Genomic DNA, 26,189 nt, shown 5'->3' on the forward strand with positions numbered 1-26,189 from the left:
TTTTTTATTTTAATGCTTTTTCCTTGACATAAAAAAAATTAAAAAAACATCAAACAGAAAACACTAATACACTATTGACTAATACACAATCACATATTCACAACAACAATTTTTTTTTTATTTAGATGGGTTATTTATTAGTTTTATTCACTCAATATAAATTACGTTCTTGTAATTGGTTTTTTGTTTTGTTACTTTTGTAGTCACTTTCATATGAATCATATCTCAACTCTCATGATTTTTCAACTTTATTATCAGAAAGACTACTGGTATCAATTATTTGATAATCCATGATTTCACATGCACTAATGGATATTACACTTTCATGAATTAAACCATAGTAGATTAGTAGTACACTTTCATGTTAATTTTGTATGTTATAGGGTTATTAGGGTATATACTATAGCATACTAAATGACATTAAAAATAGAGAAAATAAAAAATAAAACATGGTCGATATGATCGCCATGGCAACGGCAGGCGACATGTCGATATATCAACATGACACCCCTCCACTGACTTGGATCGCCGTGACAATGTGACAACTATGGATCAGAGGAAGAATGATCAAGGAAGGAAATCCAGTCATTACTGTAATTACTGGTAAATGAGTAAGAACACATTTTACCAAACGCCATACTTGCTCCAGAACTGTTTCTGTTCTGTTCTCAAATAGTTCTAGAACGGATTTGTCAAACGGTCAATTACAGACAAAGAACACTGTTCCAGACCAAGAACAGAAAAAAAAGTTTCTGGTAAAAAACACCTGATCTTTGTCAAGAACGTTACCAAACGCAGCCTTAATATATGCACTAGGAGAACAAATCATTCATGAACACTCAAACAAGGGGCAGAAGGTTGTAGATCTGCAGTAAATGCCAAAAGAAGGCTAGGAGTGGGATTCTCAGACGTGGGCATACCTGAGGGAGTTGGACCTTGCACCTTTGCTATGTAAAATTTTACGCTAGAAATTTTAAAAGAGAAAAATGGGCAGCAGTAAAAGCACATTTTAAGGTAAAATTTGCTGATGAGGGGATTTTAATGAAATTTCATTGATCACATAGAAAATCCTGAGTTTTTCATTATTTAGTCATGTTTTCCTTCCTAGTTCATAAATTCCTGTATTTTTTCCCCTTCCGATTCATTCCACTATTTAAGTTCTTACTATCGGCTTCTTCCATTCCATTTATTACTTCCCTAATTTTTCTGTCCCATCACGCTCATTGATTCATGCTTATTTTTCTGCATGGATCCTATTGTTTTATGATTTATTTTTCTTTTTCTAGATATCATGTCTTCTTGTCCTTACCAGGATAGGGTGTCCCCCGTATGCGACGCGCCGCGTCGATGCCCGGAAGCGATGATAATTAGGCGAGGGCAAGTGAGAAGATTTTTGCTAGCCCAGAAACGTAGGATTAGATTAGCTTCTTGAAACATTGGATCTTTAACGGGTAAGAGCATGGAGTTGATTGATGTTATGAGGAGACGAAGGATTAATATAGTTTGTATCCAAGAGACTAGATGGAAGGGTAACAAAGCTAAAGTGTTGGATGACTACAAAATCTGGTACTCAGGAAACCAAAGTAATAGAAATGGAGTGGGATAGTAGTGGATCAAAATCTATTGGAAGATATTGTGGAGGTCAAAAGATTGGGTGATAGGATTATATCCATCAAACTTGTGTTGGAGAAAAAGGTTGTCAATATTGTTTGTGCTTATGCACCCCAGATAGGATTGGATGAAAGTAGTAAGCTCCAATTTTGGGACCACATGGATGACTTAGTGCAGGGTTTTGGCCAAGATGAATCGATTATTATTGGAGGTAAACAAAAATATAATGAGGCCAGAAAAGAGGCTAAGAAGATGGTGGGGAAGGCTAGGTTAAGGAACTATGAGGAGCTCTACACTAAGCTAAACACAAAGGATGGGGAAAAAGCTATTTATAAAATAGCTAAAATAAGAGAAAAGAAGAGTAGAGATTTCGACCATGTGAGATGTATAAAAGGGGTAGATGGAAGAGTGTTGGTAAGTGATGGGGACATTGTAAGGACATGGGATGAGTATATTTGTGAACTTCTAAATGGAGATTCTAATATGACCAAACCAGTTAGCAGCATTACTCATCAAGACACCACACATCATAGATACACAAGAAAGATTGGTGTAGCGGAAGTTAAAGAAGTCTTAAGAAAGATGAAAATAGGCAAGACACCAGGCCTAGATAAGATCCCAATAGAAGTGTGAAAGGCCCTAGGAGTATGTAAGGTACATTGGTTAACCAAGTTATTTAATAAGATTTTGATCTCAAGGAAAATGCTAGATGATTGGAGGAGAAGCAGTGCAGTTCCGGTCTACAAAAATAAGGGTGATGTCCAGAGCTGCAATAACCATAGAAGCATAAAACTGTTGAGTCATACTATGAAACTTTGAGAGAAGGTTATTGAAGCCCATTTGAGAAGAAAAACTCATATATTGAAGAATCAATTTGGTTTTATGCCGGGTAGATCCACGACAGAAGCTATCTACCTATTGAGGAGGCTCATGGAAAGATGTAGAGCTAGTAAGAAGGATCTCCATATGGTCTTTATTAACCTAAAGAAAGCTTATGACAGAGCTCCTAGAGATTTAATCTGGTATGTTCTTGCAAAGAGAGGGATATTGAGTAAATGTATAGATGTGATTAAAGATATGTATGAGGGTGTGGTGACTAGTGTGAGATATGTGAGCGGCCAAGGCAAGGAATTCCCAATTACGGTTAGGTTACATCAAGGATCAACCCAAAGTCCTTATTTGTTTGCGCTAATCATGAATGAATTAACCAAGAACATCCAAGATGAGGTACCATGGTGTATGCTCTTTGTCAATGATATTATTTTGGTGGATGTGACAAAATCAGGAATTAACGCTAAGCTAGAGTTGTTGAGATCAACCTTGGAACAAGAGGCTTTAAGATTAGTAGATCAAAGACGGAGTCTATGATGTGTAACTTTAGTCACACTATGTTGGATGATGACATGGTGAAAATTGAGGAGAGAGAAATACTTCCAAGTGATTGTTTCAGATATCTGGGGTCTATCATACACAAAGAATGTGACATATATGATGATGTTTCACAAAAAATTAAAGTGGGATGGATGAAGTTTAGAGGTACGATCGGAATACTATGTGACCGACACATTCCTTTAAAGCTTAAAGGAAAGTTTAAAAGATTGTTGTCCGACCAACCATAATGTATTGGGCAGAATGTTGGGCAGTTAAGAAGATCCATATAGCGAAGCTGTGTGGCAGAGCTGAGGATGTTAAGATTGATGTGCGGCAAAACTGGGAATAATAAAGTGAGGAACGAACATATTAGAGCCGAAGTGGGAGTTGCCTCGATCAGCGACAAGCTCCAAGAATGTCGTTTGAGGTGGTTTGATAATGGGGGAGGGGAAAGGAAGAAAGAGAATCCAAGAACGAAATCTGAATTGTAGGGGGAAAAGAGAAGAAACCGTGAGAAGAAAAAGCAGTAGAAGAAGAAGAAAGGGGATCAGAGTTGCAGGGGGAAAAGAGAAGTAGAAGAAGGAAGGGGGGAAGGAGGGTGCACATGCATAAACTCAATTTATTCTTTGGTCACTTAATTCTCTTCCACCCTTCTCAAAATACAATCTTTTAAAAACTCAAAATAAAAAAATAAAAAAAATTACAGAAAATAACTCCCCAATAACTACTTCTACAGCAATAACTGTCTACTAATAACTACTTCTACAAAAATAACTAAAATAAAAACTAAATGCAGGGCTGGTAGGGCTTGGGCTTAGGCCTGAGATGGTATCCCTTAGAGTATCTAATTGGGCTTGGGCTAGGGCTAGTAGGAGCAGCCCCCAAATATCCTGCATCAACTCTCCCTTGCTTTAAAAAAACTTGACCTCAAGTTTGGATAAACCCAGGAAACCAGTCCATCTGTTGCACATTTATGCCGTTTAAAAGCTCCGGTATAAGAAAAGGAGATGAAATCTTGAAACATGTCCTCTCAATATTGTTCAGTGGAATGTCGAAGTTATACGCCATTACTATTGCTGCATCTTCGGTATTGTTCGTCATTCCAACTTGGGATAAGATGGAATAATATGGAACGATTGGTTGTCGCAATCGTGTGGTTAAAGGGGTTCAGTGGATGTTATGGTAACGAGGATAAGGTAGTTGTATAGTATTTTGGAGTTCTGGCTTGGGGTTTCCAGAACAGGGGAGGGAACAAAATAAGAGGAAAGAAGAATTTGAGAAAGAGAGATTCACCTAGGTTGTTCCCTCATTGGGTGCGAACTGTTCCCCAAGCATTTCGGATAGCTCTAGAGTTAGAAGCTTCAATGAGGACATTTCCTCAAAAGAAAATCTTCCAAACTGGAGACTCTAGTTTCCGAAAACCCCTTTCAAGTACTTCAAAGCCTCCTGCAAACCCACAGCGTCAATTTGATAATAAGGGGAAAAGCATCTTAGGAGAGGGTCCTAAGAGGGTTGATCAGCAGAAATGTTTTAAGTGTCAGGGGTTTGGACATTACATTAAGGATTATCCCAATAGGAACCTCTATGTTGAAGGTCAAGAACCAAAGGACTATGACCAAGAAAATAGCCAAGATGATGAGTATGAGGATTACATTCCCAATGAGATCATATTTGATGAGGAGGATGAGTTCATTGATCCCTCCAGGGTTGGTGTCATGAGATGTATGATCTCACAATCAAAGAGTGAGGATGATTGGCGGCGGACCAATACCTTTGTTACTTACACCAGCCACAATGGTAAGAATTGCCGCGTTATTATCGACAGCGGTAGTTGTATGAATGTGGTTTCCAAGAGTGCAATTACTCGAATGAGACTCAAAATCGAAACTCATCCAAAGTCTTACAAAGTTGTTTGGGTAGATCAATCTACTATCCCAGTCAATTGTAGGTATTTAGTTCCATTACATTTTGCTGATTACCAGGATAGAGTTTGGTGTGATGTTCTAGAGATGGATGTCGCTCACATTATCCTTGGTAGGCCTTGACTGTATGACCGAGATGCTATCAATTATGGAAAGTCTAATACCTACATCTTTGAATTCAAGGGGGAAAAAAATTAGATTGATTCCTAGTCTCCCAAAAAAGGTAAAACTTCCAGATCACAAAGGAAGTACCTCTAAACAAGCCCCCCTGAAGACACTCAACATTTTAAACCAGAAACAACTTGAGTCTTAATGCAAGAAATCCAAGGTTCTCTATGTTCTAGTTGCCAAGCAGAGTGATACTGACTCTTCAAACCCATTCACTGAGGCTCCTAGAATAGTACAACCGTTACTAAAGGAATTTGACCATGTGTTCCTTGAAGAACTACCAGACGAGTTACCTACAATGCGTGACATTCAATACGCCATTGATCTGGTTCCAGTGCTGAATTAAGTCGTCAAGTCAATGATTTGCTTCCAAAAGAATTCTTTAGGCAAAGTCTCAATCCCTGTGCTGTTCCTACTTTGCTCACACCAAAGAAAGATGGAACTTGGTGCATGTGTGTTGATAGTAGAGCTATCAACAAGATAACAATCAAATATAGGTTTCCCATACCTAGACTTAATGATGTGCTTGATATGATGGCTGACTCGCATATCTTTTCAAAAATCGACCTGAAGAGCGGGTACCATCAAATTAAAGTTAGACCAGGGGATGAGTGGAAGACTGCCTTCAAGACGAAGGATGGTCTCTAGGAATGTATGATTATACCATTTGGTTTAACCAATGCACCTAACACATTTATGAGAATTATGAATCAGGTGCTTAGACCATTCAATGGTAAATGTATATAAACTAGAAAATAAAGAATGAAGAGAGGTAGAAGAAGGAGAAGGAGAGAAGAGAAGTTGAGAGCCAAAGAGCAATCTCTCGTTAACAAGAGAGGAGCTCAATATATTTTCATATAAAGGGGATTTGGGAAAATACGGGTAAAAAGGTTAAGTAACAACAAATAAAATAAAATAGGAGAGGAGATCTCTCGATATTAGCGCCAAAGGGTTTGACGCTAATCTCGGGAGGGACTACACCCTCTCAACACTCCCCCTCAAGCTGGAGCATATATATCAATCATGCCCAGCTTGTTACAAATATAATCAACCCTCCCACTTCCTAATGACTTAGTTAAATTGCCTGCAAGTTTCTCTCCTGTTTTGATATGCTTTGTAGAGAATAGAGATCACTCCCTGCAGAAGTTTTTCCCGAACAAAGTGACAATCTACCTCAATATGGTTGGTCCTTTCGAGAAACAATGTGTTCAAGGCAATATGTATTGTTGTCTGGTTATCACACCATAACTACATGGGTGAGGGATCCTCAAACCCAAGCTCAATCAATAGCATTTTCAGCCAAACCAATTCAGAAGTTGCATGTGCCATGGCTCGCTATTCGGACTCTGCACTTGATCTAGCCACTACACTCTGTTTCTTGCTCTTCCACGAGGCTAGGTTGCCTCCACAAGCACACAATACCTTATAGTTGATCTCCTATCAACAGGTGATCCAGCCCAATCTGCACCTGAGAACCCGTCAACTCTCCCATGTCGATGACTAGCATATACTAATCCATCCCCTGGAGCCTTTTTAAGGTATCTCAAAATTCATATGACAGCATCCCAATGAAAAGTTCAAAGAGATGACAAAAATTGACTCACAACACTTACTGGGAAAGCAATACGAGTCTAGTGAAAGTCAAGTAGTTGAGCTTCCCAACAAGTCTTCTATATTGCTCTGGATCATCAAGAACATCTCCCTTTTCAGCAACAAGTTTGGCATTAGGATCCATTAGGTTATCAAGAGGTCTTCACCCTAGCATCCCAATCTTTATAAGCAGGTCAAGAGTGTATTTCCTCTGTGATAGAGATATACCTTTCTTTAACCGAGCCACTTCAACACCTAGGAAATAGTTTAACTTCCCTATATCCTTAGTTTGAAACCTCTGTTGTAAATGAGACTTCAAACTCTTAATTCCTTCAGAATCATCTCCATTAATCACTATATCATCCACATATACCACAAGGAAAATTTTGCCTATGTTGGTCCTTCGATAAAAGAGAGAGTAATCACTGTCACATTGAGATGGGCCAAACTCAAGGGCTACTTCTATGAAACGACCAAACTAGGCTCTGGGAAACTGTTTCAAACCATACAAGGACTTCTTCAGTTTACAAACAAGGCCAAACTCCCCCTGAGCAACAAATCCGGGAGGTTGCTCTATATACACCTCCTCCTGTAGGCCACCATGAAGAAATGCATTCTTAACATCCAATTGGTGAAATGGCCACTTATGAGTGGCTGCAAGAGAGATCAAGACCCAAACAGAAGAATGTTTAGCAACAGGAGAAAAGGTATCAGAATAGTCCACCCCATAAACTTGTGCATAGCCCTTGGCCACCAAGCAGGCCTTTACGTGAGCAAGGAAGCCATCAGCATGAACCTTGATAGCATAAACCCATCGACAGCCTATAGCATATTTCCCAGGTGGCAAAGGAACAAGATCCCAAGTCTGATTATATTCCAATGCTAGCAATTCCCCTCCATAGTTGTCCTCCAACCAGAACTAGATAATGCCTCTGCAATGTTCTGAAGAATAGGATGAGATGCAACAGGCCAACAGTAGACAGCCAAGCGCGAAAGGAAGTAAACAAACCAAAATAGGAAACATGAGCAAAAAGAGGATGGGGAACACACCGACACTTACCTTTACGCTGAGCAATAGGAAGATCCAAATCTAAAGATGGAGGAATAGGGACTGGTGTAGAATCTTCAGACAGCAAAGACGTGGCAGCAGGTAGAGGATCACCAGGGGCAGCAGCTTCCGACCTTAGACGACAACCATAAACATTGCAAATTGCAAGCTGAACTCGCATAGGTACAGAAACTGGTGGAGGAGGCACCGGCACAGGAGCAGGGGAAATAGGCACAGACATAGGAGAATGAACAACATAAATGGGAATCTCCTCATCCAAAGTAGATGAAATAGTTGGTGTATCCAAATACGATTGAGACTCAAAGAAAGAGACATCAGCAATAATAAAATATTTCCGAAAGACTGGGAGAATAACACCGATACCCCTTCTGAACACGGGAGTAGCCAACAAAAATACATTTGAGAGATTTAGGGTCAAGTTTGGATAACCCAGGGGTGTGATCCCGAATAAAACAAACATACCCAAAAACACGTGGGGGCAAATGAAATAAATGGTCAGAAGGAAAAGGCAAGGAATGAGGAATATCACCTTTCAGCAATGAAGAGGGCATTCAATTGATGAGATAACATGCAGTCAGAACGGCATCTACCCAAAAGGAATTGGTCACCTTCATTTTAAAGAGAAGGGACCGAGTAACCTCCATCGAATGGTGATTCTTCCGTTCTGCCACACCATTTTGTTGAGGTGCGTCAGGATAAGAAGACTGATGAATAATAACATGAGTGGTCATGAAAACATCAAATGGAGCAGAAAAATATTCTCGTGCATTGTCACTATGCAAAACTTTGATATAACAACCAAATTGATTTCTGATTTCAGCAACAAAAGTAGAAGAGACAGAAAACAATTCAGATCTACATTTCAGTAAATATAACCATGTAACACGAGAATAGTAAACAAAAGTAACAAAATACTTAAACCCAAGTGTGTACGAGACTAGATAAGGACCCCATATATCAAAATGAACCAAAGAGAAAGGGGCAGTGGCCCGTTCATTGACTCTAGAAGAATAACTCACACGGTGGAGTTTCCTAAACTGGCAAGACTCACAATCTAAAGCAGAAAGAGAATGAAAACCAGGATAAAGTTTCTGCAAACTCTGTAAAGCGGGATGCCCTAGACGGCAATGTATCTGGTGAGGGGATGATGTACTTGAACAGGCAACAGAAGGCGTGTCCTCAAGAAGATATAGGCCCCCTGATACTCTGCCTCTACCAATCGTCTTCTTCGTCTAGAGATCCTGAAAGACACAACCATCAGGGAAAAAGGTTATAGAACAGTTATATACCTTGGTAATTTGACTAAATAACAAAAGGTTAAATGGGAACTTAGGTAAATATAGAACTAAAGATAAAGAAATGGTAGAAGTAGGTTGAACAGTGCTTGTACCCTTGACTGTAGCAAAGGAGCCATCAACAAGGGTAACAGTAAAAGAAGAGGTATGCAAAGAGGAAAAGATAGCTGACATCCCAGACATATGATCAGACGCCCCGGAATCAATAATCTAGGGCCTAGAGGTGGAGAAGCACGCAGTGGCATTACCTGTTAGGACAAAAGTAGCAGTGGAAGAGGCCTCCTGAGATGCCTTCCCCTGGCTATACCGAGCATACTCCTCCTCGGTCATGGTCAAAGTCACACGGCGCTCCTCTATGGACACAAAAGGGAATGCTAGTTCAGTACTAGCAGTGTGGGTTGTCTTTGAATAAGTGGTTTGCCATGTAAATTCCAACAAGAACGTTGAATATGGCCAGGTTTACCATAATGATGACACACTCACACACCATTCGTCTAGGACCAGCTTTCTCAAATTTATCGGTCACGCCTTGAGTATGGGCTTATGAGGAAATAACAGAGGTGGGCTGATTCTTAGGAGAGCCACAGCCTCCTACACGGCCACTGCTTACAAGGGCAATGCTATCAACAGTGCTAGAGTCTCGTGTACTGTCTCGGGACACGAAGAACCCTAGAAAAAGTGTCTGCAAGCGATGGAACCCTATCCCCACCAAGGATCTGAGATAGAACCGAATCAATTTCGGGTCCCAAGCTGCTCAAAAAACTCATAACAGCTAACTGTTCCTGCTGGTTTTGCATTTGTGTCACATCAAAGGTGATGGGCAGCAGTGCATCAACTCTTCATACATACGCTTGAAATCGGCAAAGTGTTGGGTAAGCGGACGACCCTTCCTATCAACACGGTAAAATTCTTGAGACAGCTCATAAATTCTTGAGAGGTTGTTGTGTCCAGAGTATAACACAGCCAAGTAATCCCATAAGTCCTTGACGGTGTTAATATGAGTGACCAAATCAACAATGTTGTTGTCCATGGAACATTTGGCCCAAAATCCTTGCATCAGTAATTTCCCAAGAAGACTCATCAATCCCTGCAGGCTTTACCCGTATTAAGTGATTCTTGTCACCCCTTCCTGTCAAAACTAGGGACAATTTTCTGCCACTGCTGAGAGTTGCGACTCCCTTCCAACTTCTACGATGTGAGATAGGTTGATGAGGAGGATACAACCTCGGTCACCAACTTAGCATCCTTTGATGTTTCTCCCATTACAGCCATAGCCAAAGATAAACCAGAAATAGAGTCCAAACAGCCAAAACAAACCAGAAATAGAGTCCAAACAGCTACAAAGAACAATCCAGCCACCAACAAAATCTATCGAAGAGAGACCAATGATCAAACAGCCAAACAGCCCAACAAATCTCAACAATCAATCACCAAAAAAAAAAAGTCCAACAGAGCTCAAAACAACCAAAAATAGCAAGAGAGACTGGCGATCATATATATCTTTGAATATCAATCTCAATTAGTCATACCGAAGCCCATACAGCAATAAAAAATCGATCCAACAGACCAGAAATCCTTCACTACCAAATGCTAGGAGTCATGAGGGTATGGGTAAGACTTCTGTAACCCTATCCATCCCATTGAAAATATAATTAAGCAGCTAGAGACTTACTCTGACTGGCTTTATCTCTTGCTTCTGAACGAACCTCATAAACTACTATGTCTTTCCTTGCGTAACTCCATCCCTTCTTCTATCTTCTTGACCGAATCTGTAACCTTCATTAGCAGATTCATTTTCCATGCTTTTCCTGATCAAACTAGAGGTTACCAAGGAACCATGCATAGCACTGAATAGGGAGCCACCTCTTGAAATGAAACACAATCGAGTTCAGTAAACGAAATAAAGCGAGCCAGGTCGCCGAAAGAAAGGGCCTTATAGTTGAACAAAGGGCATATTACGGTTGAAAGAGTGAATCTCATACCCGAAAGGCACGCTAAGCGGATGAAAGCCTTGGCCAGGAAAAGAAGCAGGCCGGAAGTCCCACGACAGACCTGTGAAAGTCGGCCTGTAGCGGCCGAAGGTTTTCCTTATTTGACTCTCTGGTGGGAATGATAGAAAGCAATAGTTAGAAGAGTCTCGATTTTGCATTGTCGAATTACCGTCCACGCCGGGGACGGGTAAAGCCCAGTGAAGCAGCAGGGAGCACTGAGTAATCAGGGGGAGATGAGGTAATGAAATTCCCAGGGTTGGACCACACCACAGGCGGAAGTCCTCTCCTTTCAGTCTAGTGGCAGGGCAGCGTCCTAGTTCTCGGACCGGAACAAGAAACGGAAGCTAGTCGTTGGAGGGAAGACAAGGCTCATGGGCTTAACAGCGCCACAGAAGAGTACGCGCGCTAGCACGCTACAACTAGCACTTTGAAGCCAGCTGAAAAACGGAAGCGCGCGTCACGCCCGCAACGGCTTTCTCTGATAGGCTCGCTTCACTTTTTAAGAGGAGCTCGCTGCTTACAATAAACATCAACATACCACTTGATTTGTGTAACCAGCACCCTAAAACATAAAATCAAACAGGTAGAGTACATTTGGAGAGTAAAGGAATAAACTGATATACTCCTTTCTCAGAGTCGATGGCTTTAATCCATCAAACAAAGAGTAGAAACTTCACAAAAAGGGCGGGGAGATGTTGCATGTGGAAACCTCCGATGCTTGGTTCGCCCACGAATGAACCTGTAAAGACCAAGTGATGAGCACAGGAGAGCCGGTGTGGCTCCGGCCTAGGACTCTCCGATGCTAAAGTTAGATCACCAGTGCAACAGCGTAACAGCTAGTAAAAGTGAGATGAGCAATAAAGCTCCACACCTTAGTATTTATAAAGGGAGATGAGGCGGTTGGAGGAGTCCTAGTATGGTAAGAGTCCTTGTTTGGTAAGGCTCTTCCCCGCGGAGCGGAGTGGAGTGGAAAGTTTCTTTCGGGGTCGGACTCTTGTAAAGGTAAGAGTCCTAATGGGAGTGTGATTCGGTACCGTGATGAGATCGTGACTCGATTCTTATCCCATGATTCTCGGGTGGGGCGTTTTGGGAGCCTTCGTGGAGAGCTCGACCTCAGAGCTCGGCTTAGGAGCTCGGCCTCGGCCCGTATGACCTGAGGGTCATCATTAGTTGTGTGAGCTTGGCCGCGCTAAGGTGCTCCAATCGAGGCCGACCTGCGTAGGCTCGGACCATGGGGTCGGCGGGCGTGTAGCTCAGCCGCGATGGGGGATCTTTGGGTAGGTACTGATCTGCCGTGTCGTGCGGCCAGAGATCGGCCGAAGAGCTCGGCCTACTAGGTCGGCCTCGTCGGACCCGTACGAGTTTGGCTCAGCGTCCGGTTGACTTGGATGTGTCCAACGAGCTCGGCCAAGCAGTAAGGTTTGTCGAAGATCGGGTCGGCCCGGTCTTCCGCTGAGCTCGGTTCGGTTCTTGGCATGACCTCGGCTCGGCCATGTGGCAGCTTCCGATTGGTGGGGTGTTTTATGCCTTATCACAGGCCCGCCACTCATCAGGGATCGGCTAGGCACTGATGAATGATGTTTCCTGGTCTGCTCGTCTGAAAGATTCTTGCGGCCGAGCCGAGCTCATTTTGTCGAGGATTTGACATTGTACGGTCTGACAGTTGGGCGTCAGTGCCACGTCAGCAGAGTCATTATGGCAGGCTCGGGAATTCGAATTGTCTTTTGATCTGGACCGTTGAATTATGCTGAGCTCTCCTTGGCCGTTGGATCAGTTCAGCCCAAGAGTTATAAATAGGCAACTCCTCCCTGTTCACTCTTCACTGCTCCAAGTTATTGACTTCTCGGTAAGCTCGGATTTCTCAGCTCTGCAGCGCTCGGTGCTTTCCGGTTCGTGATCAGCTAGACTTTTGCTTCGTTCGTGTTCTGCTCGTCTTCAGCTCTTCTTCAACCAGTAAGTCCCCTCCGCCCAGTATGTCAGTTGGTAGTAGTCACATGGGTGAGCTACTAGCCTGGGCGGCAGAGGGCGCGAGTCCGAGCCGAGAGCTCCCCGCTCGTTCTCCCACAGTAGACTCGTTGCCCCTGGAGTCCGGCCTTGTGGCCCAACCAATTGCCGGGGACCGAGCCGAGAGCTCTGGATCGTCCTCGTCCGATGATGAGGAGTCAAGTGAGGGCGATTCTTCAAAAGTGGGGGTTGGTTTGGTCAGCTCGTCCGCTGACTCCCCTGAGCCCGAAGAAGGGAGTATCGACACCGTCCCGAGCACGATCACGGATACCGACCTCAACTATCTCAGGACGACCTATGCCATGCCCGAGAACATCCAGCTCCGAGCTCCCAACCCAGGGGAGATGACCTGCTATATCAGGCCCGGCGAGGTGGCTTTATACGAGCTGCCTTTCAAGTACGCGTTCAGGCTCCCCGTCCTCGGCCTGGTAGACCAGATCTTGGACCACTTCCACCTATCCCCAGGTCAGCTGGTGCCGAACTCTTGGCTGGCCGTGTATGGCTTCTACGCCCTGTTTTACGAGATGGGCCGAGGTGCAAGCGTGGCGCTTTTCTCTCGGCTTTTTTTCTTGAAGAAGTCTCCAGAGAAGGGGTGGTACTATTTCAACCGCCGATCTGGGAAGAGTATGGCCCTGGGCGGCCACAAGTTTTTGGTCGGTACGCCGAGCTTCAATAAGTATTGGAAGCCTCGTTTTTTCTTTGCTTCCATTCCAAACAGCCCTCTCCAAGCCGAGAGGAAGGAGATCAACTTGAACAACGTCAACAAGGTACTGCCCCTGACCGAGAATGAGCTGACCTCGCTCGACCTGATCCCCCAGCGTCAGCCCCTCGATGTCCTCCAGCTTCAGGACGAGGGGTTCCTTCAAAGGTGGCATATGACCCCTGGTAGGAGCCCGAGCCGGGCCCGTTTCTGTCGCCCGAGCCGACCCCTTTACTTAGTCTTCTTTTCTTTTTTGGTTTGTTTCTGACGTTTTGTCTTTCTTGCAGTGGTCAGCCATATTCCCCCAACGGATTCAGCTCGGCTCAGGGCCGAGACCATTGCGGACCGGAGGAAGAACGCCGAGAAGAAGTCCCGGGGCGAGTCTTCTAAGGCTTCCAAGGGGAAGGCTGTGTTGCCGAGCCCGTCAGACGCCGTGGTCGGCCTTAAGGCCGAGAAGAGCACGGACCCAGTGGGGTCTTCAAGGAAGGGAAAAGGTCGGAAAGGCGAGAGGAGCCCGCCAAGGGACACCAAACGTCAGAAGCTCTCGGTCAATCTGACGAGTGGTGGTCTTCCGCCCATGGCCTTACCCCCCAACATCTTCAGATATGTCTTGGGGAGGGCCTCGGCCAGCAACGTTCCGGTGAGGCCGACCTGGCGCCTCTTCCCAGGGGACTCAGCATTGACGTCGGCCGCGCATGCCAAGGAATGGCTGGACACAGGTCGGCTACCGGCCGACAGGGAGAAGCTCGAGGCGCTGTCCGACCCCGAGCTCCTCTCCACCTTGTTTCAGGACTTTAATATGGTAAGTTTCCTGTTCGGCTCTTGTGACTAGATCCGACCTGTGTAACCCGACCTGACTTTTGTTCTAATGCTTTCTTGTAGGGCTTCACCAAGGCAGTGGAGACCATGCTTCGTTTTGAGCGGCTCTTGACCGAGAACCACTCCTTGGGGGTCCAGTGTAAAAAGGCTTACCAGGATACTCAAGATACCGTTCAGAGGCGTCGGGAGACTCAAGAGACCCTCACTGCCGCCGAGGTCGAGGTGAAGAGCTCTAGGGCCGAGGTGACCAAGCAGAAGGAGAAGGTCAAGGCTCTATAGGCCCAGCTCGACGAGGTGAGGGAGAACGCCAAGGAGGACCTAGCTCTGGCTCGGGACGAGGCTATCAACGACTACCTCCAATCGAAGGAGTACACTGACGTATGCCATGAGATCAGGAAGCCTCTTTAGGCCGATGGTTTTGAGGCAGGTCAGGCTGATCTCTTGGCCGAGATCAAGGCTGCCTATCCCGATCTCAATGTCTCGCACTTTGACGATGATGCGACCACTTTTGCTGAGGAGTTGGGAGATGAGGAGGGCGCCGAGGTCACGCAGGCTCTGCCAACTGAGGACCCTACGTAGGCCGACCCCCTCGCCCTCTACGCTGAGCCCCAAGACCTCCTTGCCGAGCATACTACCGTGGAGGTCGCCGAGGTCGCTTCTAAATCTGCTGCCGAGGAGATTAACATGTAATAAATTTTTTTTTTTTTTTTTTTTTTTTTTTTTTTTTTTTTTGCTGGGCCGAACTGCCCACTTTTTAACCATGCTGAGCAGTCAGCTTATACTGAATGAAAATCTCTTTTTCTCAAAATTTGTCTGTGTTTTAGCTCGGCAATTTTAGCCTACTTTTCCTTGTGTATGTTGTTCCATTTGATGTTGTGGCCGAGCTGACGACCCGTTCCGTTAGCCGAGCTTAAAGACTTGGCTGTTTTTTAGCCATGCTTTACTAGGTCGTCGGTTCGGCCATGCCATGTCCAAGGTTAGGATGACTTTCGCCTTGGTTTCTTAATTCGTTGTTCCCAGCGGTCAGATCAGATCGGCTACCACATAAGCGGCTGCGTGGCCGAGCAACCTCCCTGGCTGAGCGTAATGCCTTAGCTTAGTTTTAGACTTTGTTCAGCTCGGCCATGGGGAGAGTTTGCTCTTGTTGGTTCAGACGTCGGCCAGTCTTTGTGGGCTGGTCTTATGACTTGATTGCCGACCTATAAGGGTCGGTCTTTGAGGTCGGCCAGATCTATGAGGACCGGTCTTATGACTTGGTTGCCGACCTATGAGGGTCGGTTTTTGAGGTCGACCAGGTCTATGAGGACCGGTCTTATGACTTGGTTGCCGACCTATAAAGGTCGGTCTTTAAGGTCGGCCAGGTCTATGAGGACCGGTCTTATGACTTTGACTTTGGAGCTAGCAAATACGTCAAGTGGTGGAGAAAGACTTTGCTTTACTGAATCAAACGTCGAGGCCGAAGCTGAATACAAATATGCTCGTCATAAACCTTGCCGAGCAAGATACTTAAGGAAATTATTGAAAAAATTTCTTCAAATTTTCCGAGTTCCAAGGTCTTGGTACCTTCTTGCCCCCCGGAGTCTGCAAGCGATACGTCCCTGGGCGAATTTGCATGGAGACTATGTACGAGCCTTCCCAATTTGGTACTAACTTTCCTTGTTGCCTTGGCTGGGATGCGCTGAGTTTTCTGAGGACGAGGTCCCCTTGACGGAAGTGCCGCTCTTTTACTCTTGAGTCATAGTACTTTGCCGTCCTCTGTTGGTATGCCGTGTTCCGGAGTAGGGCATTTTCTCGAACTTCGTCGAGGAAGTCAAGGTTGGCTCTCAGCCCATCTTCATAGGTCTTCTCATCGAAGTTGAGCACTCGGTATGACAATGCCATAACTTCAACTGGGGCGAGGGCTTCGGTCCCATAAGCGAGGCGAAAAGGACTCTCCCCGGTTGGTGTTCTTACCGTCGTCCTATATGCCCATAGGACACTTGGGAGCTCTTCCACCCATCTTCCTTTGGCCTCATCTAACCTTCTCTTAATGCCGGCGAGTAATGTTCGGTTGGACACTTCTACTTGTCCATTTGCTTGTAGATGAGCTACTGAGACGAGTCGGAAGTCAATGTAGAAGTGCTCGTAGAACTCTACCGGGTTGTTGAATTGCATGCCATTATCTGTGATGAGCACTTTTGGTAGTCTGAACCGGCAGATGACCTTATCTCGGAAGAACTTCTCCATGTTCTTCTCGGTGATGGTTGCCAGGGGCTCGGCCTTGACCCATTTAGTGAAGTAATCGATCGCCACCACCACGTACTTCCTGTTTCCCGATGCCGGGGTGAAATCTCGGAGAATATCCATCCCCCACATAGCGAAAGGGATTGGGCTCAGCATTGAGGTTAGCTTTGTTGCTGGTCGGCTCAGAATTGGTACAAACAGCTGGCACTTCTCGCACGTCTTCACATACCTCATGGCCTCTTCTTGCATTCTTGGCCAATAGAATCCTTGCCGAAGTATCTTGTATGCCAGAGCTCGGCCACGCATGTGACTCCCGCATATTCCCTCATGTACCTCGGCCAAGGCGTACTCGGCTCCCTTTGGTCCAAGGCATCGGAGAAGAGGTGCCGAGATTGCTCTTTTGTAGAGCACTCCGTCGATCATGGTGTACTTGGCAGCTCGGATCTTGACCTTTCTTGCTTCGTCTCAGTTCTCCGGGAGCTGGTCATTCTCTAAGTAGTTGACAATGGGGTCCAACCAGGTCGGCCCGTCCTCTTCAATGTGCTTTACGCTTTCTTCTTGCAAGGATGGCTTCTCCAAGATCTCTATGTACACTGATCGGCTCATATATTGGAGGTCGGCCTCGGCCAACTTTGACAAGGAGTCAGCCGCGGCATTCTCTTTTCTCAGTATTTGGGTCATCTCAAAGTGCTCGAGTTCGGAGATCAGATCCCGTACTCGGCTCAGGTAAGCTATCATCCTTTCGTCTTTCGCCTTATAGTCTCCATTGACCTGGTTAACCACGAGTTGGGAGTCTCCTCGCACCTTCAACCGCTTTATGTCCATTGCCTTGCTAACTCGAAGTCCGGCTAGGAGGGCTTCATACTCGGCCTCATTTTTCTAGGCGGGGAACTCGAACCTTAGGGCATATTGAATCCGAAACCGCTCGGGGCTCACCAGGATCAGGCCAGCTCCGCTTCCTCCGGAATTGCTGGAGCCGTCGACATTCATGGTCCAGGTCGGGTCGATTTCAGCTTTTGTATTGGCATCTTCTGCTGTCTTCTCTTCCTCGACCCCGAGGTCTGGCATTGTGTACTCGACGACAAAGTCGGCCAGGGCTTGCCCTTTGATCGCGGCCTGCGGGCTATAGCTTATGTCATACTCACTCGGCTCGACCGCCCAGGTGATCAGCCGACCTGACACGTCGGGCTTGTGCAATATGATGTAGTATATGGGTTTTTGAGCTCGGCTTTCTTCCCTAACCAACACTGCGCTGACCGCCATCGGGGTAGCGGCTAAGTAAACTTGAAGCTCCTCTTTTGGCTCGGGTCGGCTGAAAAGAGGCGGGTTCTCCAAGTATTTTTTCAGCTCTTCAAACGCTTGTTGGCATTCGTCCGATCAGACAAAGTCCTTCGGGTTCCCGATGTTCTTGAGGGCCTTAAAGAACGGCAGACACTTGTCGCCCGACCTCGACATGAATCGTGCCAACGCCGCCACTAGCCCGTTCAGCCTTTGTACTTCTCGGATCGTCCTAGGAGGGCTCATCTCTTGGATGGCCTTGATTTTTGCCGGATTGGCTTCGATGCCTCTGACAAAGACCATGAAGCTGAGGAACTTTCCCGAGGTCACGCCGAATGCACACTTGGCGGGGTTCAGCTTCATTTGGTTCTTCCTCAATACGCCAAAGGCTTCTTCCAGGTCAGCCAAGTGGTGCTCGGCCTTCAAGCTCTTCACTAACATGTCGTCCACGTAGGCTTCCATGTTTCTTCTGATCTGCTCGCAGAATATATAGTTCACGAGCCGCTGGTATGTCGCTCCGGCATTTTTCAATCCGAACGGCATGACCTTGTAGCAAAATTTTTCTTGGTCAGTTCGGAATGCCGTGTATGGCTCATCCTCCTCGTGCATCATGATTTGGTTGTAGCCGGAATATGCTTCCATGAAGCTCAACATCTCGTGGCCTGCTGTGGCGTCGATCAATAGGTCGATCCGAGGTAGCGGGTACTCATCTTTTGGACAAGCCTTGTTGCGGTCGGTGTAGTCGACACACATTCTCCACTTCCCGTTCGGCTTGGGGACCATGACGTTAGCCAACCAGGTCGGGAATTTTTCTTCTCAGATGAACCCTGATCGGCAGAGCTTCTCTACCTCTTCCTTGATTGCAGCTTTTCGATCAAGGGCATAGTTCCTTCTCTTCTGCTGGATCGGCTTTCGGTTCAGATCCAAGTGGAGTCGATGCTCAGCTATATGCCTTTGTATGCCCGGCATATCGGCAGCCGACCAGACGAAGACATCGGCGTTCGCTTTTAAGAAATTTCCACGCTGATTCCTTTGATCCTTGTTCAGCAATGATCCAAGCTGGACCACCTTTGTTGGGTCTTCCTTGCTGAGGGGGAATGGGGTCAAGTCTTCCACGGGTCGTCCTCCCCTTTCGATGAGCTCATCCCGCTGATCCTCAGGGAGGTGCTCGACGCACATTGCCATTCCTCGAACTCCTTTGTTTTGCTTGACAAAAGTAGCATAGCACTCCCGTGCCTTCTTCTGGTCACCTCGGACTTCGCCGATACCGTTCTCGATAGGGAACTTCATCTTCAAGTGCGTCGGTGAGATGATGGCTTAGAGAGCGGTCAATGATGGGCGGCTGAGTATGGCGTTGAAAGCCACTACCGACCGTACTACCATGAATTTGACCTGGATCGTCGCCTGGCATGGAGCTTGTCCGATCGTGACCAGCAGGTCAATTAAGCCCTTGATGGTCGCGGCAGCTCCCGAGAACCCGTGAAGTGAGGTGCCCTCCGGCTTGAGCGCTTCGTCACCGAAGCCAAATTGTCGGTACGCGTCTAGCGACATAAGATCCACGGATGCGCCGGTATCGACCAATACTTGATGGACGGGTCTCTTCACAATTTCTACCTACACCACTAAAGCATCGTCATGAGGCAAACTTATACCTCCGAGGTCAGCCTCGGTGAAGGAGATCGTCGCCGCTGGCTTGAGCTTTTTGGTGGGCATCTCGGCGACTCCGACGAACCGCGCGTTTGCCTTGGCCTTTCGAGTAGACTCTTGTCCGGCCCCTCCGAGGATAGTGTATATGGGAGCTCCCTTGTCACTGCTCGGCCCAGATCAGTCCTCTTTCTTCTCAGCTCGGGCTTTATCTGCGTCTCGCTCGGCTCGCCTATTTTTGGGCCTCGGCTCGGCTCTCCTTTGATCGCGATCTTCAGATCGCCGACCCCCACGCTCTTCACGGCCTCCCTTGACATCGCTTCAGGTGGCCCGCTTTTATCAGCTCTTCGATTTCTCTTTTCAGCTGATAGCAATCATCGGTGTCGTGATCGGTGTCTTTGTAGAATTGACAATACTTGTTGGGATTCCGAGATGACCCCGCTTGCATCAGTCAGGGCCGGCGGATGTACCTGCCATCCTGTATTTGCATCAAAATCTCCTTGCGCGAGGTATTCAGTGGGGTGTAATAGAGGCTCCGAGCTCGGTCTGATCTATCAGCTCAGCGATCCGTCCTTGGTCGCTTATCCTCCTTGCGATCATTGGTTGTCGGCCTTTTCTTATCGGCTCGGCCTTCGTTTCCCTTCCGGGCTTGAAGGACCTCGGCCATATTCGCAAATTCATTACACCTCTCCAAGAGCTCGACTAGGTTTCTGGTCGGCTTCCGGGCAAAGTCTTTGATGAGGTCCCTGTCGACGAGCCCATTGCTCATCGCAGTATGGGCCGTAGCCTCATCCAGATCCTTGATGTCTAAGGATTCCTTGTTGAAGCGGGAGACGAATGCTCAGATCGACTCGTCAGACCTTTGCTTCACGCTGAGGAGGTTGACCGTCGTCTTCGTATGTTTCATACTACTCTGGAAGCACGTGACGAAGGCTCGACAAAGCTGAGCGAAGCTTGTTATGGAGTTCGACGGCAACAAGGAGAACCATGAAGTCGCCGCGCCCTTGAGGGATGCAAGGAAAGCCCAACAAGAAACAATATCGGTTCCCCCGTACATGGTCATCATCGCATTAAAGTAGTTGATATGATCCATCGATTCGGTCGTCCCGTCATACCGGTCGAAGGGAGGAGGTTTGAACCCTGTCGGTAGTGGCGCGGTCATGATCACAAGAGTATAAGGGTGTCGCCCGACTAGTGAATAGGCGTCCGGGGTCACCTGTTTTTTCTATCCCTCCACCTGCTCGGCTAAGTCTCGTAGCTGCCTTTACAGTTCGGTTTCAGGTGCACAGCCGTTCGGCTCATCTACCCGGTACAAATTGTCTTGTTCGCTCGGCCTAGGTCGGCCATTTTGTTCTTCCGCTCGAGGTCGGTATGCTTGGTCGTCCAGCTGTGGTCGGCCGTTTTGGTTGGCTCGGTCAGCACAATCCCTCCTTATTCTTCTTTCCACCTGGAAATTGGACCCACGGGGGCTCCTTTGTTGCTGTTCTCGGGGAGGCGGGCTTTGACGCCAGGGGCTATGGCGAGATCCTTCTTGTCTCACAACACGTCTCCCATTTGACTCGTTCCCCTGATCTCGGATTCCCCTCGGCTGCCCGTCTTCTCTGAGCCGACCGGGAAATACCGACCTCTTTATCGAGCCTGCTGGTTCGATTTCTTGCCCTGCCCCCAGGCTTCGGTGATGCTCTTGTTCATCCCGTCGAGCGCCTCTGCTAGGGCGTGGAGGAGTCTTCTAACGAGACGTGTGATGACGCGGCCCGGCTAGGCTCGGCCCGACCCCAGCCACCATTCTGCTGCAAGTTTCTCTCTAAGCGCACCGGTGCATGAAAGTACGCAGCATTTCGTTGGTGTGGAGCATCTGTAGCTGTAAGTACATAACTTGCCGGTTATTTGCCGGGGCTTCGGGGTCCAAATTCTCCGGTAAGGGCGGCGGCGCTGGTAGGCCCAGCCCGTTCAAGTTTGGCTCGACCTGTGTCCGGTCAGCCGCTGCTGTGTCTAGCACACTTCCGCCATTCCCACCCTCTGGCGGGGGAATGGGATTGACCGCGGCGCCGGTGCTGGGCTGCGCACCCCCTGCCCGAGGGGGTCTTCCGAACGCACCCTGCCGCGAGGCTTTAGGGGGCGGTGATCGCCTCACCTGCACAACGGGCTGTAGCTCATCCCCACGGGAAGTCGAGCCATGCTGCCCTGATCTCTTGTGCACCATTGTTGTTGCTCTTGAAGTTGGTAGAAACGACGATGGCTTGCTGATGTCGTTCCCACAGACGGCGCCAAATCTATTGCGTGTGGAAACCTCCGATGCTTGGTTCGCCCACGGATGAGCCTGTAAAGACCAAGTGATGAGCACAGGAGAGCCGGTGTGGCTCCGGCCTACGACTCTTCGATGCTAAAGTTAGATCACCAGTGTAACAGCGTAACAGCTAGTAAAAGTGAGATGAGCAATAAAGCTCCATACCTTAGTATTTATAGAGGGAGATGAGGCGGTTGGAGGAGTCCTAGTATGATAAGAGTCCTTGTTTGGTAAGGCTCTTCCCCGCGGAGCGGAGTGGAGTGGAGAGTTTCTTTCGGGGTCGAACTCTTGTTAAGGTAAGAGTCCTAATGGGAGTGTGATTCAGTACCGTGATGAGATCGTGACTCGATTCTTATCCCGTGATTCTAGGGTGGTGCTGACGTGGTGCCGTGATCTCCGGTGGGGCATTATGGTAGCCTTCGTGGAGAGCTCGGTCTCGGAGCTCGGCCTCAGAGCTCGGCTTAGGAGCTCGGCCTCGGCCCGTATGACCTGAGGGTCATCATTAGTTGTGTGAGCTTGGCCGCGCTATAGTGCTCCAATCGAGGCCGTACCGTGCGGCCAGATGGGGGATCTTTGGGTAGGTACTGATCTGCCGTACCGTGCGGCCAGAGATCGGCCGAAGAGCTCGGCCTACTAGGTCGGCCTATGACGAGGAATTCTATGCGGTTGTACAAGCTTTACGCTATTGGTATCACTACCTTTTACCGCATGAATTTGTGTTGTTCTCTGACCACTAGGCTTTGCAATACCTATGTGCACAAAAGAAGCTAAACCCGCGATATAAAAAATGGGTTGAGTTTCTACAAGAGTACACATTTGTACTTAAACATAAACCTGGTGTCACGAACATTGCCGCTGATGCATTTAGCAGGAGGAGCATGATCATTTCTCCTATCAATGCTAAGAATCGAGTTTCAACATAGCTCCAGACCACGAGTATAGAGGTTGTAGGATTTGAGAAGGACAAAGAGCAATACCCCACTTGTCCCGAATTTAGTGAGTTGTTTGCTTCCTTGAACAGCAACACACTCCTATTAGTCAATCTAATTATCTCTTAAGGGATGGCTTCCTTTTTAAAGGGAGCAAACTTTTTATTCCCCCATGACCTCACTTCGAGATTTTCTGATTTGGGAATTACATGATGGTGGCATCGCTAGTCATTTTGGTCAAGATAAGACCATTGCCCTTGTAGAAGACTGATTTTATTGGTCGACTCTTAAAAAGGATGTTGCTAGAGTTGTGAGTCAGTGCTATACATGTCAAACTGCTAAACAACGTAAGCAAAACACTGGCTTATACATTCCTCTTCCTGTACCACATGCTCCACATGCTCCATGGCAAGACCTGAGCATGGATTTTGTGTTTGGTCTACCTAGAACTTCGAAAAGCCAAGATTATGTATTTATGGTTGTGGATCGTTTCTCGAAGATGGCACATTTCATCCCTTGTTCTAAAACCCACGATGCATTTGTTGTTGCAAGATTGTTCTTTCATGAGATTGTGAAGTTCCATGATTTTCCTAAGACAATAGTATCTGATAGGGACGTTAAGTTCACCAGTCACTTCTGGAGAACTTTGTGGAGAATGATGAATACCAAACTCCGTTTTTCTTCATCTTTCCATCCCCAGACTGATGGCCAAACTGATGTAATCAATAGGAGTTTAGGAAACCTATTACGTTGTCTTATAGGTGAATACTTAACTAGTTGGGATTATGTCGTAGCCCAAGCTGAGTTTGCCTAAAACCAATCTATAAACTGTACCACTGACCTATCACCCTTTGAGATATGTCTAGGTTATCAATCCAGAGCACCCATAGACCTCATACCTGTAGTCTTTGGTTCTAGAGTGTCCTAGTCAGTTGAGTCCTTTGCGCAACATATACATAACTTACATGCAAATATAAAGCGCAAAATATCTATAAGTAATGATCAATACAAATCTAGAGCGGACGTACGTCGAAGATTTTAAGAGTTCCAAGAAGGTGATATGGTCATGGTGAGAATTAAACCACAACGTTTTGTTAAAGGAAAAGCAAGCAAATTACACGCTCGTAGTGCAGGTCCATTCAAGGTTCTCAAAGAATTAATGCTAATGCTTATATAATTGATTTGCCAACTGATATGGGAATCAGCAATATATTTAATGTAGAGGACCTTGTTTCCTACCACAATTCACCCACTCCTTTTTCATTTTATCTGGAAGATCCAGATAATTCCCTGTTCACTATACCTATTCCTATGGAATAACCCATATCTATACCTCCTATACTAAAATTTGAACAGAAAGCTGAAGAGATTGGGGAGATTATTGATGAGATGATAGTTTCTGCTCATAATGAAGAATCCAAAGAGTTCTTAGTGCGTTGGAAAGGAAGACCTGAAAGCACTTGAATTACATTTAAAGATTTGCAGCAAATCAGTCCATCATTACTAAAACACTTCATCAATTTTCATTCACCGGAGATGAATTCTTTCAAGTCGGGGAGAATTGATGAGGGCCGTAAGGTATACCAAAGGAAGAAGAAGAAAGGGGGGGAAGAAGGGTGCACACGCACATAGCTAGAAACTAAATTCATTTTTTGGTTATTCAATTCTCTTCCAACCTTCTCAAAATATAGTCTTTTAAAAACTCAAAATCAAAAAAAAAAAATTATTACAGAAAAAACTCCCTAACAACTACTTCTACAGCAATAACTGTCCTCTAATAACTACTTCTACAAAAATAACTAAAATAAAAACTAAATGCAGGGCTGGTAGGGTTGGGCTTGGGCCTAAGATGGTATCCCTTGGAGTATCTAATTGGGCCTGGGCTAGGGCGAGTAGGAGCAGCCCTCAAATATCCTGCATCATTTGGTCATGTGCAACGGAGGCCTGAGGATGCCCCAGCAAGGAGGGGCGATCTGATTTCGATCAAAGGAGCTAAAAGAGCTAAGAGCAACCCTAAAATGACCATAGGTGAGGTTGTGAAGAATGACATGCATAGTCTGGGTCTTGTACCAAGTAGACCTTAGATAGAGCTTTTTGGAGGGCAAAGATCCACGTTGTTGACACCAGGTAGCTAAGAATTTCATGATTTACTGGGCTATCCTCTTTCCTCTTACTTTCATTTTTCATTTCCCATCTTTCATTTATCACTTTTATCCATGTAGGCAACCCCATTTAGTTGGGATAAGGCTGAGTTGTTGTTGTTGTTGTTGTTGCCTGCTACTTTTCCACGTGTCCCCCTAGACTCTACAATCCCTCTGGTCATTAAATAGACTAATGGACTAAAGAGATATGAATATAAAAGAACGGTATTTTTTTTCTTTATTCTCCCCATAAAAAGCTCTTGCTTTTCCTTTTGTTGAGCTATCTTTCACCTAGCTAGATAAATCCCAAGCATCTTTACTTAACCCCAGTCCTCCCTGCCTCCTCCTACACCCTTCCCCACCCCAAAAATAAAAGTCCTTGTACCTTCAAATTTCATGCCATCCAACGTCATGGCACTAAAGGGCCATAACCCAAAGTAAATTCCGCTTTTGCAGGGCCCTTGAGGGGTGGATTTGAATTGCTCCTAACATTTCACATTTTTGGCACAAAGTAGCCACCCTCAAACTCAAACCCACATCATAACCTTGGCAGCAGAAGCTTTTACCATCTCACCAACCAATGGCCCCTATCCTAATTCCAATTGCTTTAAGCCTCAAATTCTGTCAACAATCAACCACATTATGAACGTAATCCTATTACCTAAAACCCATCTAACTAGTCCTAAATTTTTCCAAACTGTTACCTCTCAGATTTTTTTTACCAGCACAGCTCAGCTCTGAGAGATGGCTGAAATAAGGTGAGTAGGATCCGATTGAAGGCAAACTCAGGCCCAGTCTAAGACCTAAACAGTCAAACAGTTACGCCATGGGGATGACAAATCAAAGCCTCAATATATCTTTTTTCAAAGCAAGAAGATACACGAAGTAACTTCTAATGTCTCAAGCCACAATCTGTCATAATTTTAAATTATAAAACTTTTAGATATACCACCTCCTTTAGAACTCAAAAGACATATAATCAACCAGAAAAAGATATACAAAAATAAAAAACTAGAATAAGAAAGTAAAATTGACATACCTTCAAATGGGCATTGTGTCGTTTCCCTGCCCTCCATCGCCGAATCGTACCATCATTCATTGTTTTAAATCTGTGCTTGAATGATCTGGGAAGGGATTAAAAAATACC

The 26,189-nt window shown here is 46.0% G+C and overlaps 2 long non-coding RNA genes across 2 annotated transcripts; one reads left to right on the forward strand and one right to left on the reverse strand.

Moving 5' to 3' along the window:
• The first annotated feature begins 5,477 nt into the window (after positions 1 to 5,477).
• Positions 5,478 to 24,349, forward strand: LOC122665168. The gene is made up of 3 exons (XR_006333449.1): positions 5,478 to 5,805; positions 14,616 to 14,618; positions 24,325 to 24,349. It is a non-coding gene; the product is annotated as an uncharacterized LOC122665168 (long non-coding RNA).
• Positions 6,171 to 26,189, reverse strand: LOC122665167. The gene is made up of 3 exons (XR_006333448.1): positions 26,082 to 26,189; positions 15,926 to 15,930; positions 6,171 to 6,184 (listed from the first exon to the last, which is right to left on the reverse strand). It is a non-coding gene; the product is annotated as an uncharacterized LOC122665167 (long non-coding RNA).

The sequence above is a fragment of the Telopea speciosissima genome, chromosome 6 (assembly GCF_018873765.1).
Source record: "Telopea speciosissima isolate NSW1024214 ecotype Mountain lineage chromosome 6, Tspe_v1, whole genome shotgun sequence".
Lineage (NCBI taxonomy): Eukaryota > Viridiplantae > Streptophyta > Magnoliopsida > Proteales > Proteaceae > Telopea > Telopea speciosissima.